The 17,952-nt window shown below is 43.6% G+C and overlaps 1 non-coding gene across 1 annotated transcript; it reads left to right on the top strand.

Moving 5' to 3' along the window:
• The first annotated feature begins 8,113 nt into the window (after window positions 1–8,113).
• Window positions 8,114–8,188, top strand: Trnat-agu (transfer RNA threonine (anticodon AGU)). Its single transcript has one exon. It is a non-coding gene; the product is annotated as a tRNA-Thr (tRNA).
• The last annotated feature ends 9,764 nt before the right edge of the window (window positions 8,189–17,952 follow it).

Below are 17,952 nucleotides of genomic sequence, written 5' to 3'. Positions count from 1 at the left end.
AGAAATGTGCAAAATAAAGTGAACGCTTTGGGATTGGGGATGGACTCTTCTCGTAACCACCGCCTTGGATATGAGCCTGAAAGCAGCAGTACCCTCATACATAAGATGTTTTCCAAAGCGAGGAGAAGGCGATTCTGCGGGAAGAGCCCAGCACTGCACAGCGGCATTATCGCTTGCCCGCGCTCCTAGGGTCGGAGCGGGCGGGTTATGCCGCTGCGGGAAAAATAGCCAGGCGCGATCCCGCACCGCACCGCCGAGAGCCGAGGGGTGGCCGTAAATCCCACGGAAACGGCGCGCCGCCACTTATAGGATTGCACATAAACATCGGCCGGGCAGTTTTTGTTTCCGAGGACAAAGCACCTTATGCATGCCGCGCATACCCAGCGCCACTCCGGCGCCGGAGCGGCTCATTAAATAACTCTGCTCTGCTCGCGGGAAAGAAAGGCACCGCCGCCGTTTCCTCCAAGGACAGGCGAGACAACTCATTTAAATCAAGCTCCTCGTACATGCCTTCTCATTTTTCGGGAAACTTTATTCCGTTATGAGCAGGAAAAGCACTGTAAGGTGATCCATGTCAACGAATAAAACTAGAGGAACGGGTATTTAAAAAATGCTCCTACTAAACTTTGCTACTTATACTACATCTCTCAATACTAGAGGAAGCAAACGAAAGCTTGATTAAGGGGAGTTGGAACGCCCTATTCCGAAAATTTTTAACTGTATTTCAGGAACCACTGTATTCATTGACATGAAACTTTTACAGGACATTAATCTGTACGTTCTGATTCTACTGAACTACAATAATTGCATTTCAGCCACTTCTTTCGGAAATACAATTTTTTAACTACACGGTTAAAATTGTGTACTTTTTTGTACGTTATCCTAAATAATTTTAATTATACATAACATTATGTTCTTCCTTTAGTTCAGTAGACTCAGGATATGTATGTTATTACTCCCTGAAAATTTTAATACTCTACTCGAAGTGGTTTCTGAGATTTAGGAATAAATGCAATAGAAAATTTAAATTTTGATGAATGGCTTCTAAAGTTTCAAGACTGTAACTCACTTAATTTCTTATTTTGTCGCTCAGAAGCACCCTGCACCATACTGTATATCATCCTCTTGATCTTTTTCCAAGTTTTTCTTCTTTCTGCACTCCTTTGTGGCCTGGACTGATGATCTTAGCTGTTTAGCCCCCCTTAAACATCCCAACAACCACCACCTACTGTGCTGCATACTCTGTTTTATCAGTGCGAACCTTGTCCGTCAGTTCAAGTTCTCTGATGCAGTTTGCTCCAGGATTAATTCCCATATGCTGTAGCACTTTCAGCCTACCAGTGTTACCATCGTTAAAAGCAATAACAGCATCACTGATACCCCACTTGTGTCTTCATTCCAACAAAAACATTTTTTGTAAGCGATTCCACATAAGATTATTGAACGACTCATTGGGATTTTGAGTCTGACCGTGCAGACACTTCTTCAGTAATTCAGGATTTTCTAGGTCTCTGTAAATAGGTTTTATGATATCCATGACTGCTGTTGGGATGGAATGTTTATGGCTGTATGAACTGTTTGAGTGCTGGGCATTGCGGTAATTGCACCATGAATCAGGTCCAGGAGGGCAAAGGTGGTGTACTGGTTTTTCATCAGTTGACAGTCTGTGGAAGAAGGTAGCCCATACTGCCTGCTTCATTTTCAATAAATTTTCAGCATTGTTACTAATGGTCATCCCATAATACTGCTGTAGTTCATCAACCATTTTGTCTGTCAGCCTGCCTCTTATGGTTTTACCATCATCTCTCAAACTTTGTTTTAACTTCCTCAACCTGGTGCCCATCCTCACACACAAGATCGAAAAACCTGGAGGAATATTTTGAAAATATAGTTTAAGATCGTTTTATTCTTTGTATAGTAATTTCCGAGTAAATTATTATGTTGGAGAAAAGCCTCTGTAGTGAGGAAAAGCTCAAAATAATAAAAAATTTCAATAAAAACATTTGTTAATTTTTAGGTTAACTTATGGTGTAGGATGGGAAGAGAGCATATTAGGTGCTTTGATATCTCTTCTGATACTGCAAGAAACGCTTTTTTTCACTCACGGCCGAGGCCTTCAGCTGACCAGCCAACTAAAGTTTGTGTACGATAGGCGAAACTGAGACGAACAAGAACTGTGACAAACGGAACACTTTCCTGTTATAAGCCAGACTGAACTTTCGTTGACTTTACATTTTTCATGTTAGGTTCTATTTAGCTGCGAAAGGTCAATACACTCAATGTCGTTAACATAGCTCGCGTCTTTTTATGAAGTTTTTTAGAAGTAGAAAACTCTTTTTCTACTGTTTATTCGCCGTTACATAAACGGAAAGAAATCGAAATTCCAGTGTATTTCACTTGAGCAGTTTCTCGCATGCTAATAATGTTGCCAGCTGCACTAGTCGTAACGAATTTTCCGCCTGGATTGGCCTGGAGCGAGTCTTTATCGACAGTTACGAGTTGCTGCAAATCCAGAGCGGCGCCGGCGATGTTATCCGTCAAAACTCGTTAGGCGTACATTCGTATTCAGGCCAGATTCATAAAGGCGGCCGGCAGATAACGCGCGCTCCTACCCCTCCGTTTGCGAGCCTCTAGTTCTTCGTTGCTCCGCAGCGCGGCGCGCGCTCCCAGTGCTCTCTCCGCTAAGAACGGGGCAGCAGAAACTATTCCTGTCATATAGCGACGACTTCAGTTTTGCAGAATGTACTTTATGAAATAGGATCTGTCAAAATGAAAAACTCTGCCATATTTTCACAGTGTATTACATGGGTGAAAACTGAAGGAGATGGAAGATGAGGAAGCGTTACAACCGTGGATTGGCAGCCGTGATAGAAAGCTTCTCCGAAAGCAATGAGAGTTACACCGCACAATTAAACACTAGCCGAAGACTCGTGGACAAACAAAACTACACGAAACCAAACTAAAATTAGCGTTATGCGAGAGTGCCTGAAGCCTTTAACAAATGCGAAAATAAAGTTCTGTATATTGATCTGATAGAATATCCTAAGGATGTTTGATCTTAAGTTATGTCAGCAAACGGATCAAAGCCATCTGTCCATACAGTGAACGTAATGGCATCCAAACTAACGATGAAGCCGAAATACAGATAGTGAACTCCGCTATCCCAAAATTGTTTAGCTGAGGAAGATCGAACTGCAATTCTAAGTTTTTCGTCGCACGAAGAAGAAAATGAGATATCTAGATAGGTGACCGTCGGATAGGAAATTTACCAAAGTTGCTACGGTCGTAGGTTCGAATGCTGCTTCGGGCATGGATGTGTGTGATGTCCTTAGGTTAGTTAGGTTTAAGTTGTTCTAAGTCTAGGGGACTGATGACATCAGATTTTAAGTCCCATAGTCCTTAGAGCCATCTCAGCCATTTTTGAGAGACATTATATCAGAGCACATGACATCAAATTAAAACTGTTATAACAGAATTACGGTACTGTCAGCAAACATAGGCACCAATTGCAATTCACACGAAGATTTATAATTTCTACCGATTTGTAGTGATCAGAACTACGGTTAAAAATGTTCATTATCACAGTTATTCAGAAATAACACCGCATTTCCTTGTATTTCCATGAATTAATATCATTATGGTTCTCTAAATCTCGCAGTTCCATCTGAAGTATTTGTAAGGTAACAGAATAGCGCATCTGACGGATTCGTTGTTTATAAGAACGAGTCTTTGGCGGTTAAGTACAGCACAGGAGGCAATGTTAAGAACAGGATGGACGAATAACATAATACCATCGTGTGGCGGGAATTTCAGATTGAAAATATGTAATTTACCATAACTTTATGTAATCGGAATTTTATGAACTTTTTTTACCGGTATTGTGACAGATGCTCACTTCCTGAGCCTCACTGGTACTTGGTTTGGCCCCACTGGCAGCGGGTTGGACACACCAGTTAAATGACGTTTTCCCGAAACCTGTTCTGCGGTGTCTAATCGTCAGTGAGTGGCTTCAACAGGACATTGTATATCCAAACAAACTCGTGCACTCTCTTCGCAGCCGAAATGGGGCTATTGTGAAAGCCACAGGCGGTGTTGTACAGTATTAGCGTGACGTCTCCTGGAGGCTTATGCGCTTATGGTACTCACAGACCGCGGTCGCTTCCTCAAGCACCCTTCTCCAACCGAGCTGGTGCTACGCGCCATCTCCAAGGACCTCGACGCCCCCATCTCCGTCCCATCTGAGGGACGGCGGAGAGGGCTGAGTGCGCTCCCGGTCCGGTCGTCCTTGCCTGCGAGAGGCGGGACGCCGGGCCCCTTATGCGCTGCGCACACTAAATCTGCCGGCATAAACGTCTCGCCGTATTTCACGCAACGAACGGCTTCATAAAATTTGTCAGCGGCCGGCGCCGCCAATAAGGGGGCGCGACGCGGGCAGTGGCCGGCGGCAGCGGTCACAGAATGCGCGCCTGCAGCGGCCATCTCCACCGCGCCGTCTGCGATCGCCGGCACCGCCCAGTCTCGATCGCATACACAGCTCCGTATAGCCACGCCGGCGCCGCCAGCCTACACGCAACATTCGTGCGTAACGTACGAGGGGCCTTCAATAAGTAGTAAGTTGACACAGTTTTTCCTGAGAGCAGGTTGCTTTTATTCAGGATTCCAGCACACCATATTATTCTCCACTATTTTCAACATCATCTCCGTTCAATGCGACGACCTTACGCCGTCTCACTCAGAGAGCCTGTACGCCCGCGTCTGGTCGACGTCGGAGCCAGTTTTGCTGCATCAATAACCTCCCCATCATCCACGTAGTGTTTCCCGTGGAGTGCATCCTTCATTGGGCCATACAGGCGAAAGTCAGAAGTTGCAAGATCCGGGCTGTAGTATGGATGAGAAAGAACAGTCCAGTGGAGTCTAGTGAGCTCCTTTCGGACTCGCTGACTTGTGTGAGGCCTTTTGTTGTCGTGGAAAAGGAAAAGTTCGTTTGCAGTTTTGTGCGTGAGAATATGCTGAAGTCGTTTCTTCAATTTCCTGAGAGCAGCACAATTCCCTTCAGAGCTGATCTTTTCACCATGATGTGATGTCCTTAGGTTAGTTAGGTTTAAGTGGTTCTAAGTTCTAGGGGACTGATGACCATAGACGTTAAGTCCCATAGTGCTCAGAGCCATTTGTATTTTTCACCATGACGGAGGACATCAAACAGAATAACCGCTTCAGAGTCCCAGAAAGCCGGCCGGAGTGGCCAAGCTGTTCTAGGCACGACCGCTACGCTCGCAGGTTCGACTCCTGCCTCGGGCATGGATGTGTGTGATGTCCTTAGGTCAGTGAGGTTTACGTAGTTCCAAGTTCTAGGGGACTGATGACCTCAGCAGTTAAGTCCCATAGTGCTCAGAGCCATTTGAACCAAGTCCCAGAAAACCGTCGCCGTGACTTTACCGACTGAGGGTGCGCATTCGAACTTTTGCTTCGGAGGAGAGGTGGTGTCGCATCATTCCATGAACTGCCGTTTAGTTCGAAATGATGAACACATGTTTCATCGCCTGTGAAGATGTTATACGAAAAATTGCCCCTATCAGGCAATTCCGCAAAGATGGTCCTTCATTGCTCTTTCTAGTCTTCTGTTAGGCGGGCACACACTATTAAGTACAACTGGTGGACGAGTGTGTCATCGCTACCAACAGAGGCTTCGAGCTGTGCAGCGAGGTGTTTGGTTGGTATCCGTCGTTCACCTCGAATGACTGTGTCCACATATTCCACAATTGCAGGAGTCAAAGCTGTGTGTGGCCGGCTGGCACGCGGGAGATAGGACAGGTCTGCACGACCTTGTTGCGATGATGGCAGACGCCTCGCCCAACGGCTCACCGTGCTTATGTCCTCTGCCAGGTCTCCGTAGACATCCTGCAAGCGCCTATCGATATTTGTGATGCTCTCGCTTTCCGCAAAAAGAAACTCTGCTTGGAGCGCATCTCTGTTACAATGTCATTTTGAAGACTACGTACTCGTATATCGCCGACACAGTATCGGAACTTCATGAAACTACCGGGGCTGAAGCGGGAACAAATTCTGTTTTTTTTTTTAGCCGAAATGGCAGGAAAAAATATTGCATTGCCTACTGAACGCCCCTCGTAAAACAGACAGAGGAAATAGCATGCCAAAAAAAAGCAATGATGTCCTTATGAAACTTACAGCCAATAAGTGCCAAAGAATCATTGAACGAGCAGACTGACGGTAGGGCTCTCTCCCCCTGGTGGCCACCTAACTAACTATAATTTGGAGGTATGTGGAGAAGTACATTCATAGTGAGTTCTCGGAGAGAAGATAAAGTTATGGAGTTTTTCCATCATCTCCTCTCCGTTCATAAGAGCATCCGTTTCACTATGGAAATAGAGAAAGATGACTGTCTGCCTTTCCTAGATGTTTTAGTTAGATATTCAATTCATCACAAGCGCACACACACTCACCTTGTATTTGCAATCAAGTTGTCATCACCAGTCGCAAACTACGAGGGGTGATACTTTAATAGTGGCATCTATTTACGTACAATTTATATAAAATAAATAATTGTTGCAGAGTTTTACTGTCCTTCAGAATAGCCGCCAGCTTACGTATACCCTGTTGCCAGTAATGTGGAAATCGTAGAAAACCCCGTAACAACGCCAGTTGTGTTGATAGTTTGTGTAGATCCTTCTTTGCCCAAAGAATCTCTGCAAAAGTTCTGAAGCAAATGCCATGAAGTGTTTCTTTCAATTTAGGAATCAAGCTGGAGCAACAAGGTCTTACATTTGGGGCATGTGGTGGGCGGTACAGCAGTTCTTGTGTGTAACACAGCCTGCGACCATATTAGAGAAAGAACCCGCTATCATTTTGCAGGACAATGCCTGGACGCATATAGCGCAAGTTGTGACTGACTTGTTCGATCGATGGGTCTGTGAGGTTCTGTTACCACCCATCACATTCCCGGTGCTTAAGCCCTTGTAATTTCGACTTGATTCCTAAACTGAGGGAAGTACTTCATACAATTCGCTTCAGAACTGTTAGAGATATTCGTCGAGCAATAAACCGCTCCACTTGAACTATCAGCACAACTGCCTTACTAACTCTGTACGAAATGCCTTCTCTGAAAACTACCTAGAACATCTAGTTAGGTACCCAACTCATGATAGAAATTTATTGGGTCTAATGGCAACAAACAGACCTGACATCTTTGAGGATCTCCACATCGAAACTGGTATCAGCGATCATGACGTGGCTGTGGCAATGGAGTTCACTGCATATATTCAAAAAACTACATAAAAATCAGTAGTGTCATATCTCTATGAGGAATTTGAAACTTTTGGCGCAGGTCAGGAGCATTTAGACGAACCCTGGCTCAAGTTTAACAGAATAATTGACCACGCCCGGGATACATATGTACCCAGTAGAACAGTTCATAATAGAAGGGAACCTTCATGGCATAGTCACTGTAAAGAAACATTTGAAGAAACAGAGATTACTGCATAATAGGTGTAAAACAAAGCGTAGGACTATAGATAGAGAGATGCTGAATGAAACGCATTTGCCTCTCAAGAGAGCAATGTGTGATGCCTTCAATGACTACCGTAGTGGAATACTGTCATGCGATCTTTCGCAGAACCCAAAGAAATTCTGGTCGTATACGAAGCCTGTTAGTGGCACCAAAGTTAGTGTCGAGTGCCTACCGAATGAGGCAGGAACTGAAATTGAGGGTAGCAAACCAAAAGCTAAAATGCTTCACTCCGTTTCGAAATGTTCCTTTACAAAAGAAAGTTAAGGGGAATTGCCAAATGAAATCCTTGTACTACTGAAAAGATGAATGAAATATATATATTATTGAATTTATGGCTGAGTTAGCTCCTCTTCTAACTATAAACTATCGTAGACACCATGCATTCAGATAATTGATAAGCCTGGCTGGGCAGTGGATCCATCCACTTTCTTCAGTGCGAAAGCATAAATACGTCGAACCTTCTGTGGGAATCTCTAAGTAGCGAAAAGCAGTATAATGGACAGGGATTGCGGATAGGTGACGCTCGGTGGGTGTGTGGACCGGCTGTGAGGCGTACCAAAATAGTCCGTACAGTTGCGATAACGCTGTGTCCCGGATAGCGCAGTGGCTACCGCACCTGCCTAGTAAGCAGGAGACCCCGGGTTCGAATCCCAGTCCGGTACACATTTTCGCATGCCATCGCTGACTCCGCTTAATATCCTGTTGCATCTGATAGCAGTGATTCCCCTTCAATTTACATATTTCGTAGATCCCTAGAACAAAAAACCGTGCGCAGTTCTCGGAAAAGGCACAGGTCTAGCCCGTCTACAAGAAGGGTATTAGAAGTGATCCACACAACTACCGTTCAATATCCTTGACATCGATTTGTTGTACAATCCTATAACATATTCTGAGCTCAAATATAATGAGGTATCTTAAACAGAATGACTTCCTCAATGCAAATCAGCATGCATTTCCAAATCATCGATCATGTGAAACCCAACTCACACTTTTCTTACATGAGGTACTGAAATGTTTGGATCAAGATTCTTCATTTCCGATAAGCATTCGAATCAGTACCGCACCTACGCTTATCGTCAAAAGTAAGATCATATGGGATATGAAGTGAAATCTGTGAATGGATTGAGGACTTTTTAGTAGGAAGGACGCAGCACTTTATCTTGGATGGAGAGTCATCTTTAGACGTAGAAGAAACTTCGGTTGTGTCCCAGGGAAGTGCGTCTGGACCCTTGTTGTTCATGTTTATGTTAATGACCTTGCAGGCAATATCAATAGTAAAATCAAGCATTTTGCAGATAATGCAGTTTTCTATAATGAAGTACTATCTGAGAGAAGCTGCATAAATATTCAATCAGTTCTTGATAGTTTTTCAACGTTGCAAAGATTGGCAACTTGTTCTGAATGTCCAGAAATGTAAAATTTTGCACTTCACAAAAGGAAAAAAAGGGTATCCTATGACTATAATATCAGTGAGTCACTGTTTGAATCGGCCAACTCATACAAATGTCTGGGTGTAAACTTTGTAGGGATATGAAATGGAATGATCACATAGGTTCAGTAGTGGGTGGACTTGGATTTATTGGTAGAATACTGGGGAAGTGCAATCAGTCTACGAAAGAGACTGCTTACAAATCACTCGTGCGATCGGTTCTAGAATACAGCTCAAGTCTGTGGGACCCATACCAAATCGGACTAACACAGGATATTAAACGTATACAGAGAAGGGCACCAGGAATGGTCACAGACTTGTTTAATCCGTTTGGGAGTGTCGCAGTGATACTAAAGGAACTGAAATGGCAGACTCTTGAAGACGAACGTAAACTATACCGACAAAGTTTATTAAAAAGCTCCAAGAACCGGCTTTAAATGATTATTCTACGGATATACTTCAGTGCTGTACGTATCGCTCACACAGTGATCGTGAGGACAAGATTAGAATAATTACTGCACGCACAGAGGAATTCAATCATTTCCCCCGCTCCACCCGTGAATGGGACAAGAAGGAATCCTAATAGCTGGTACAGTGGGACGTACCCTCTGCCATGTACCTCACGGCGGTTTGCAGAGTATAGATGTAGATGTAGAACTGGCGCTGCCAAGGGTGTCCTACGACTTCCACACGGCTGCAACGGGTTAGACATAAGTTGGCGACTATCTTGAAGGGCAGTATAACTTCGAAAAATTTATCTGTTTTGTATAAGTTACAGATGATAGTAGTCATTATTAAAGTTCCAACCATCGTATGAGTGTACTTAAAAAATTTGTAGTAAGGGCTTACACAGTCTTAGATGCGTATAGTTTACCTAAAGAGCTTGCCCACCTAAGGACAGCGTTCGGGAAAAATGGATATTCTACCAGGCACATTAAGAGGGGACTGTTAGTTAAAACCAATAAACATAAATTGGAGAAAGAGGAGAACATGCCAGGAAGCCCTCTACCATTTCTTCTCTTTGTTGGCAATATTTCGTAGGCGGCAACGCTGACATCTGAGTTCTGCGGTTCCACCAGCGAGCGCACTTCCGCCGGGTCGTGTGGTCCGGCTGTCAACTTCATTGTGACGTATGCGCGGAATACTCACGTCTTCGTCAGTCTTCGATGGCTCACTTGAGGGTGAGCAGGTGCCCAGTCGAAATATCGTGGACTGTAAATGATGACGGCCGGTTGCGAGCCCGAAATTTCTTCCAGCACAAGAAAGTGATGTTTTACCACGACAACGCGTCAGCACGTTCATCTGGAGATGACACCGGAAAACTGCATTAATTGCTTTATGAACTGTTACCACACACTCCGTATTCGCCCGCACTGGCTGCCTACGATTTCTTCCTGTTCCCAAAAATGAAGAAATGGCTTACACGCGTAAATCTGCTAACACAAAGTCATCGTCGGTACAGGTACTCATTTCTGTTTTTGCAAGATTTAAAATGGCTGGGACGTTGGGAAGAGAGTATATAGCAGAACGGGAACTGGTGAAAAACAATTTGCTTTTGAAAAAATGGTGTCGTCATTCATAGCACGGGTTCTATCGAGACTCTTTCCTACAACAGAGTGAAAAAAACATGTGGTTAATGGAACGGCTACTAGTCAGAACGTGACGCATTTATATACAAGACATACACGTAAATGCCCATCACCTCCACGGTAAGAAGACAAAAGCAAAACGTATTCGTGTAGGTCTGGTTCGAAAAGAATCAGATTGTTGAACTGGTAGCGTAGCACTGGCCCTTACATGCTCGGTTTTTTCCGCATAATATTCCTCCCAATCTGGTATAATTCATCTCGTGCAAGACATTTTGCGGTATAAGTTATACCTGTGGGTCGGTTATAGGTATCTTGTCACCTACTCTGGAGGACAGGCTGTGCTGCTTGCCCCATCACGTGCGCAATAACAACTGACTGAATGTAAGAAAAGGCTTAATGGCGAAACAGGGACCTTCCGCTACCTGGCCTTACCACTTCCCCACGACTGAGGTCCCGGAATAACTTCTGCGAACATCTGAGAGCCTAAAGTTCCATAGGAGGATTAAATTTGAAGCCGCGGAAAGAACAGATATTTAACCTCACCCTCCACTAATGGATGACAGCAGCGCAGCAGATAACCCATGTATGCAGATAAGGTTGGCCTGCGTGGAACTTGCTGAACAGGTTACGATCAGGAGCGAGGACATTCAAGGACAACATGAGATAATGGGTCGTCAGCTCAGGTGATGTGCCCTCTGTGTCCAACATCTTGCTCAGAGGATGGTCTCATGTAAGGCAGCACGATTGTCTTTGTTGTTGCAGAGTTCTGGACGTATGTAATACGAAAACGCAAGTTCAATGTCTGCCTTCATCTGTTGATTTGTATATCAACTACAAATTTGTATACAGGCAACAGTGGAAACACAGTTCCAGTATGGGGGCTCTGCCAATATTTCAGAATATGTCAGGTCGACTATAACGTTGTGTTACAGGAAAAGAGATGGTTATATTCGAAGGAAGAAACAGAGAAAGCAAGAAAAAGTTGTCACATTGAGAACTCAGAGATTATCAACACAGGAAAACAAGTAGAGCAACGTAGGGTGGAAACAAGTCACTACGATTTCAAGGAAACAGATTCTGATGGAGACGAACCAGGGAGATACACAATTAAACCGATTAAAGCATAAATGTGGGGACGTCAAGAGCACCATGGAATAACAAGTGCTGAAATGCAAAAAGGTGTATCACCTGCAGCATCAAAATTGATGATAAAGAAATAAGAACGTAACGAAATGAAGAAGCTGATGTTTGCGAGAATAAGAGAAACATTTCTGGAAATTTGCCAAACCCTAAAATAAGAGATTTAACCCTTTGTTTCCGAAACTGAACTCGTTCGAGATAAACACGGCTCAATTTTTGTTTGTTCATCCTAATTTTGATTTGCTTTAATTTCAGGCAATTACTGCCCCGGTTCCTTTGATAAGCCACACTGATTTCCCCATTAATTCCTTTCTCTTTCTAGATAGCACTCTAGCTTTAATGAGTTACACGTCGACAGTGCGTTAAAGTCCAGGGTAAATCTTCATAATTCCTTCGTAAATGGTCTCAGACTGATTACCAATACTCACGAATTGGACTGATGAACAACACTCACGAATCGGACTAGTTCTTGTACGCAGCTTCTCTTATGGGTGAATTACACTTTCTTAAAGTTCTTTAAATCGCTCTCAACCTGGCATCTGCTTTTCTCGCTGTTTGTTTTACGACGTCATTCTGCTTTAGGTCGCTCTGGACGGTTGTTATTTCTAAGTATTTTACAGTTGTTAATGTTTCGTGTTATTTTTCACTAATAGCGTAATCGAGCGGTAGTGGAATCTTTTCACCTATTTACGCTCAATATGTTACATCTGCTTACGTTCGGGGTCAATCGCCAGTTCCCAAACCAATCATCGACCCTCCGCAGGTCTTCCCGCGTTTCTCTACAGCATTCTGTCGTTGCAGCCTTCCTATAGACAACAGCATCGTCTGCAGGTAGCTCCACGGAGCTTCCATTGTTATCCGCTAGGTCATCAATATAATCGTAAATAGTGACGGCCCTATAACACTCCCTTGGGAAATTTCCGAAATTCTCTTCCCGCTAAGAATAAAGTATTGATTTCTGTCTTCTAGAAAGTTCTGAGTCTATTTACAAACCTGATCCAGCACTCGGTAAGCTGGCACTTTGTTCACCAAATGAGAGTGTCAGACAGACTCGAATGCCTTCCGTAAGTCAAAGAATAAGGCATCAATCTGAGCGCCTTTGTCAACGGTGCTCTTGATTTCATGGCTGAACAGAGCGAACTGTATTTTGCAATATCTCTGTTTACAGAATCCATGTTGGTTTTTTAGAAGCGGATTTCATTCTTCAGATGTATCATAATGCGCGAGCATAGAACATGTTCCACAATTGGGCACAATATCAGCGATATGCGTCAACAATTATGTGGATCAGCTCGACGACTCTTCCTCAAGAGGGAAATGATTTGCGCTTTTTACCAATCACCCCTTTATACCGGCGATCTACTATAAACTAGAACCGCTATTACTTTCGCAGCAGCTTTGGAGAGAAATGCGGAGAAAGCAACAAGAAAAATAAAAAGAGGAACTGGCAACGTACAGAAAGTCGTAGAGCCAAAGTCACTAGAGAACATCCGCGTGGTTCGTAAAACGGAAGAAATGTGTTGAGATTGTGATGTGGATGAAGATGAAGTGTTCCTGCCCCTGCTGACAGTGCAAATAGGTGGGCACCGAAGGTAGGGCGGTCAGTGTCAGCGAGCACACAGCTCGGGCCTTACACAGGAGAGCTTTGTGGAGATGAGTGGCTTGCCTCGGTTCACTTCCGCCTACGTATCAAAAGAACTGCCCACGGTGACTACGATTACCCGCTCTGTGTGCACCGTAACTTGCCAAGCACGTCAAAGCAAAATTGTTCGTTCGTGAGGAGCACGGACGCAAATCAGTTCTTTAAATCGACGCTCTTGACCGCCTGCATGGCGCAGAGAACGGAGTTCGGTCAACCTGTTGTGGTCTTCCGCTCCGTGAGCCAGAACTAATATGCCAAAGATATTTCTGCGCTTCGCAAGGATCAGCGCAATTGCTATAAAGCACACTTTCTAACAGTTGGTCCTCCAATCTTCTTTGTGTAACTGTTCCTTTTGCTGTTGGAATTACAAAATATTGCCGTTCGGGTACGCTTTGCTCGCTCAGAGTGATTTGGCGGATACCAAACGATCGTCCGCTCGTGTTTTGCGGTACGGATAGCAGTGTAGCCTAATTTGCAGTTCCAGCGTTGTCCATCGGCAGTTCATGAAGTTTATACAGCCAAAAACTCCACTGTCGCATCTCTGACCATAATCAGGGAAGAAACGCCAAAACGTGTAAATCTATCATTTGACTCCAAGTTACGCATTTTAATAATGAATCATAGCACCACTTGCGGAAATATCCTACGTGCCCTATGACATCACGAAGTAAATATCGGGCCTGTGACAGCGAGAGAGAATCTTTTGTAATTTTTGTACCTCGATTTAACCCTTTTAGCTAACTATAAAGTTACTGTTATAACGAAAAGTCTATCAAGAAGTTAGCACGAGCCTCTTCTGCACACTTAGGTACTACCAGGAACAGTGCCATCACTAATCGAAACGCAGTCATTACCTACCAGACCCAACAACTCTAACTCTTTCGCACCAAAGTGATACCCCTTAATTGTGATCGTCATTTGGAAGTGCCAGAATCTATATACATGGATGTGTGGTGTCTGTTCTGTCGGACATGTCCGACAACACAGATACTTCTGGTGGTACAGTGGCCGTATTGAACAGTCCCCTGGTTGTAGCCATTCGCTAAGTCCCGCAGGGGTTCGGAATATGTGGTGCATCCGCACTGAAAGTACCAACAACGGTCTTCGCTCTTAGACACATATAAATATGTGGTGTCTCTTGTGATGGACATGTTCTAGAGAAGCGGAGCGTTCCGGTTCGAGTCCCGCTCCGGCACAAATTTTAAACCTAAATCGTTGATTTATTTCAGTGCCTGTAACTGGTCAACTGCCCTGATTTCTCTTAATCATGTAGAGTCTATATAGTCTGACCAAATGTCCCATCATACCACATTGTTATACCTTGTTTTGTGATAAAATCGCCTTCAACGTTTTAAACGATGTGTGCCTGAATGTGTGGTTGAGCAGGTATGCCAGTGGCAGAACAAAAGTCAAATTTTATTGTAGAAAAAATTAAAAAAATTGGTGGTCGACAAGCATGCAAACACGCCAATTATTGTTTAGGGAAGATCGAAAATAACGCTCGTGTGACGAACTGAACAATTATCAGCTACAGAAGCACACTTCCTCCGTATGAGGTTAGTTAAATTAAGCAGCTTGAAATCGCGAGGAGGGAGCGAGCGGGCCATAGCGGCTAGTGGGGCCCATGTGGCCAGGACCTGAAATCTGATTTGCTAGCGGAACAAGTGGCTTTCGACAGACCGGCTATTCGAGGGCTGCGTCGAACTGGGGAAACTTTGGTCAGCACCCTCCCGCATGCCTGGCGGTTCGTTTTCCGCGGCCCTTCACAATTTAACCAATTACGTACGGCCAGCACACTCAACCCGCGCGCAGATGAGTAATCCACAGGAGGATGGCCGGGCTGGCGCCATCCTGAAACTTGCATCTGTCCGCCAGTTCTCAATGGCCCTCCTTCCACAGATGCGCAACGAAGCCCCTGCCACGTAGCAATAATCCACACAGCACGTCAATAAAGACATGATCTGCACGTCTCAAACAATTACTTTATCAGCACCAGAGAGCTATTTCATGTTCATAGTATTTGTCTTTACGACAGAGAAAATAAAAAATTAATGAGATCATTTCTTCACAATAAAGGATGACAGCCAGAAACAGTTGCAGGATAGAATTTTTTTTTATTAAAATTCTTGACCAAGGTTTCGGTACACATAAATATACCTTCATCAGAAGTAAAACTTCTAAAATTACATCATGCTATGGAGAATAATAAAATAAATATGCCAAAGGCGTCGTCAGTAATTTAAAACATCATCTCCATTTGTACAACATGTATTACACATGTTTTTTTAAATTCTTGACCAAGGTTTCGGTACATATAAATATACCTTCATCAGAAGTAAAACTTCTAAAATTACATCATGCTATGGAGAATAATAAAATAAATATGCCAAAGGCGTCGTCAGTAATTTAAAACATCATCTCCATTTGTACAACATGTATTACACATGTTGTACAAATGGAGATGATGTTTTAAATTACTGACGACGCCTTTGGCATATTTATTTTATTATTCTCCATAGCATGATGTAATTTTAGAAGTTTTACTTCTGATGAAGGTATATTTATATGTACCGAAACCTTGGTCAAGAATTTAAAAAAAAAATTCTATCCTGCAACTGTTTCTGGCTGTCATCCTTTATTGTGAAGAATTTTAACAGTTGCTGCTGCAGCCATGTTTAAAATCTTGAGATCATTTCTGTTTTTTCCTTACTGAATACGTATACATTGACGAGCCAAAAAATTATGACCTGTTTAACACCGTGTTAGTCCACCTTTGGAAAGCAACACAACAGCAAATATGCGTGGCATGTATTCGACAAGTCCTTGGTGAGTTTCCGGACGTATGTTGCACCAAATAACTACGCACAGGTCAAGACACCAACGTGAGTCCATTATCATGTCCTTCCGATTATTGTAACCCGATCTCCATGCAGTCATCTTCTGATGGGTATTGGGACATCGTTATTTTTTCATATAAGCGGTAAGGATAACACAACTTACTAGCTTTATTCATACGCAACCGCTTTCGGTGTTACAGCACAACATCTTCACAGAGGGGTCTACATATGCTGTGCTTAACACCAAAACTGGCTGCATAAGAATAAAATCAATAAATATAGCTGATGGTTCAGAGTATACTGATACAATACTTAGCAGTCAAAAATGGTTCAAATGGCTCTGAGCACTATGGGACTCAACTGCTGAGGTCATTAGTCCCCTAGAACTTAGAACTAGTTAAACCTAACTAACCTAAGGACATCACAAACATCCATGCCCGAGGCAGGATTCGAACCTGCGACCGTAGCGGTCTTGCGGTTCCAGACTGCAGCGCCTTTAACCGCACGGCCACTTCGGCCGGCACTTAGCAGTCCATACTTAGCAGTCACATATAATGCTCGCTCCTCGAAAGATCGGTATCTAAAGACTGGAAAGTTGCCCAAATCAAACCAATACGCAAGAAAGGAAACAGGAGTAATCCGCTGAATTACAGACTCTTATCGCTAAAGTCGATTTACAGTAGCATTTTGGAACATATGTTGTGTTCGAACATTATGATGGTAGTGGTGTTAAATTCCTACAAGACCAAACTACTGAGGTCATCGATGTCTAGGCTTACATACTAGTTAATCTAACTTACGCTAAGGACAACGCACAAACACCCATGCCTGAGGGAGGACTCGAACCCCCGACGGGGCGAGCTGCGCGAACCGTGGCAAGGTGCCCCAGACCGCTCAGCTCGAACATTATGGACTAGGTCGAAGAAAACGATTTACTGACAAAACAATCAACATGGATTCAGGAAATGTCGTTCTCATGAAACATAACTAGCTCTTTATTCCCACGAAGTAATCAGTGCTGTCGATGGGTGACGTCACATTGATTTCATACTTTCAGATTTACAGAAGGGTTTTGACAACGTTCCTCAGAGGTGACTTCTAATTAAATTGCGTGTCTATGAAGCGTCCTCTCAGTTGTCTGACTCCGTCTGTGATTTTCTGTCAGAAATTCAATCCAGTACCTTACTCTTTACCTGTCCTGTTACCGATCCACATAAAGGATTTAGCAGACAACTAGAGTAGCCCTGTTACATTGTTTGCAGATGACGCTATCGTTTATAGTCTAATAAAGTTATCATATGATCAAAACCAGCCGGCCGGAGTGGCCGAACGGTTCTAGGCGCTTCAGTCTGGAAACGCGCGACCGCTGCGGTCGCAGGTTCGAATCCAGCCTCGGGCATGGATGTGTGTGTTGTCCTTAGGTTAGTTAGGTTTAAGTAGTTCTAAGTTCTAGGAGATTGATGACCTCAGACGTTAAGTCCCATAATGCTCAGAGCCATTTGAACCATTTTTGATCAAAACCAATTGCAAAATTACTTAGGCAAGATGTCTGTGTGGTGCAAAAAATGTGCACCTGACTCTAAATAATGAAAGGTGTGAAGTCATCCACATGAATACAGAAAGAAATCCGCTAAATTTCGGTTACAGCATATAACACACAAAGGCTCTTTATTCAACTGAATCCTTAGATATTACAATTACGATAGCTTAAATTGGAACCATCAAGCAGATAACGGTACTGGGAAAGCAAATCAAAGACTGCGGTTTATTGGAAGAACGCAATAGTGAAC

The sequence above is a fragment of the Schistocerca nitens genome, chromosome 6, assembly GCF_023898315.1.
Source record: "Schistocerca nitens isolate TAMUIC-IGC-003100 chromosome 6, iqSchNite1.1, whole genome shotgun sequence".
Classification (NCBI taxonomy): domain Eukaryota; kingdom Metazoa; phylum Arthropoda; class Insecta; order Orthoptera; family Acrididae; genus Schistocerca; species Schistocerca nitens.
The sequence above is the reverse complement of the archived record's forward strand: the minus strand, read 5'-3'. Positions and strand labels throughout refer to the sequence as shown.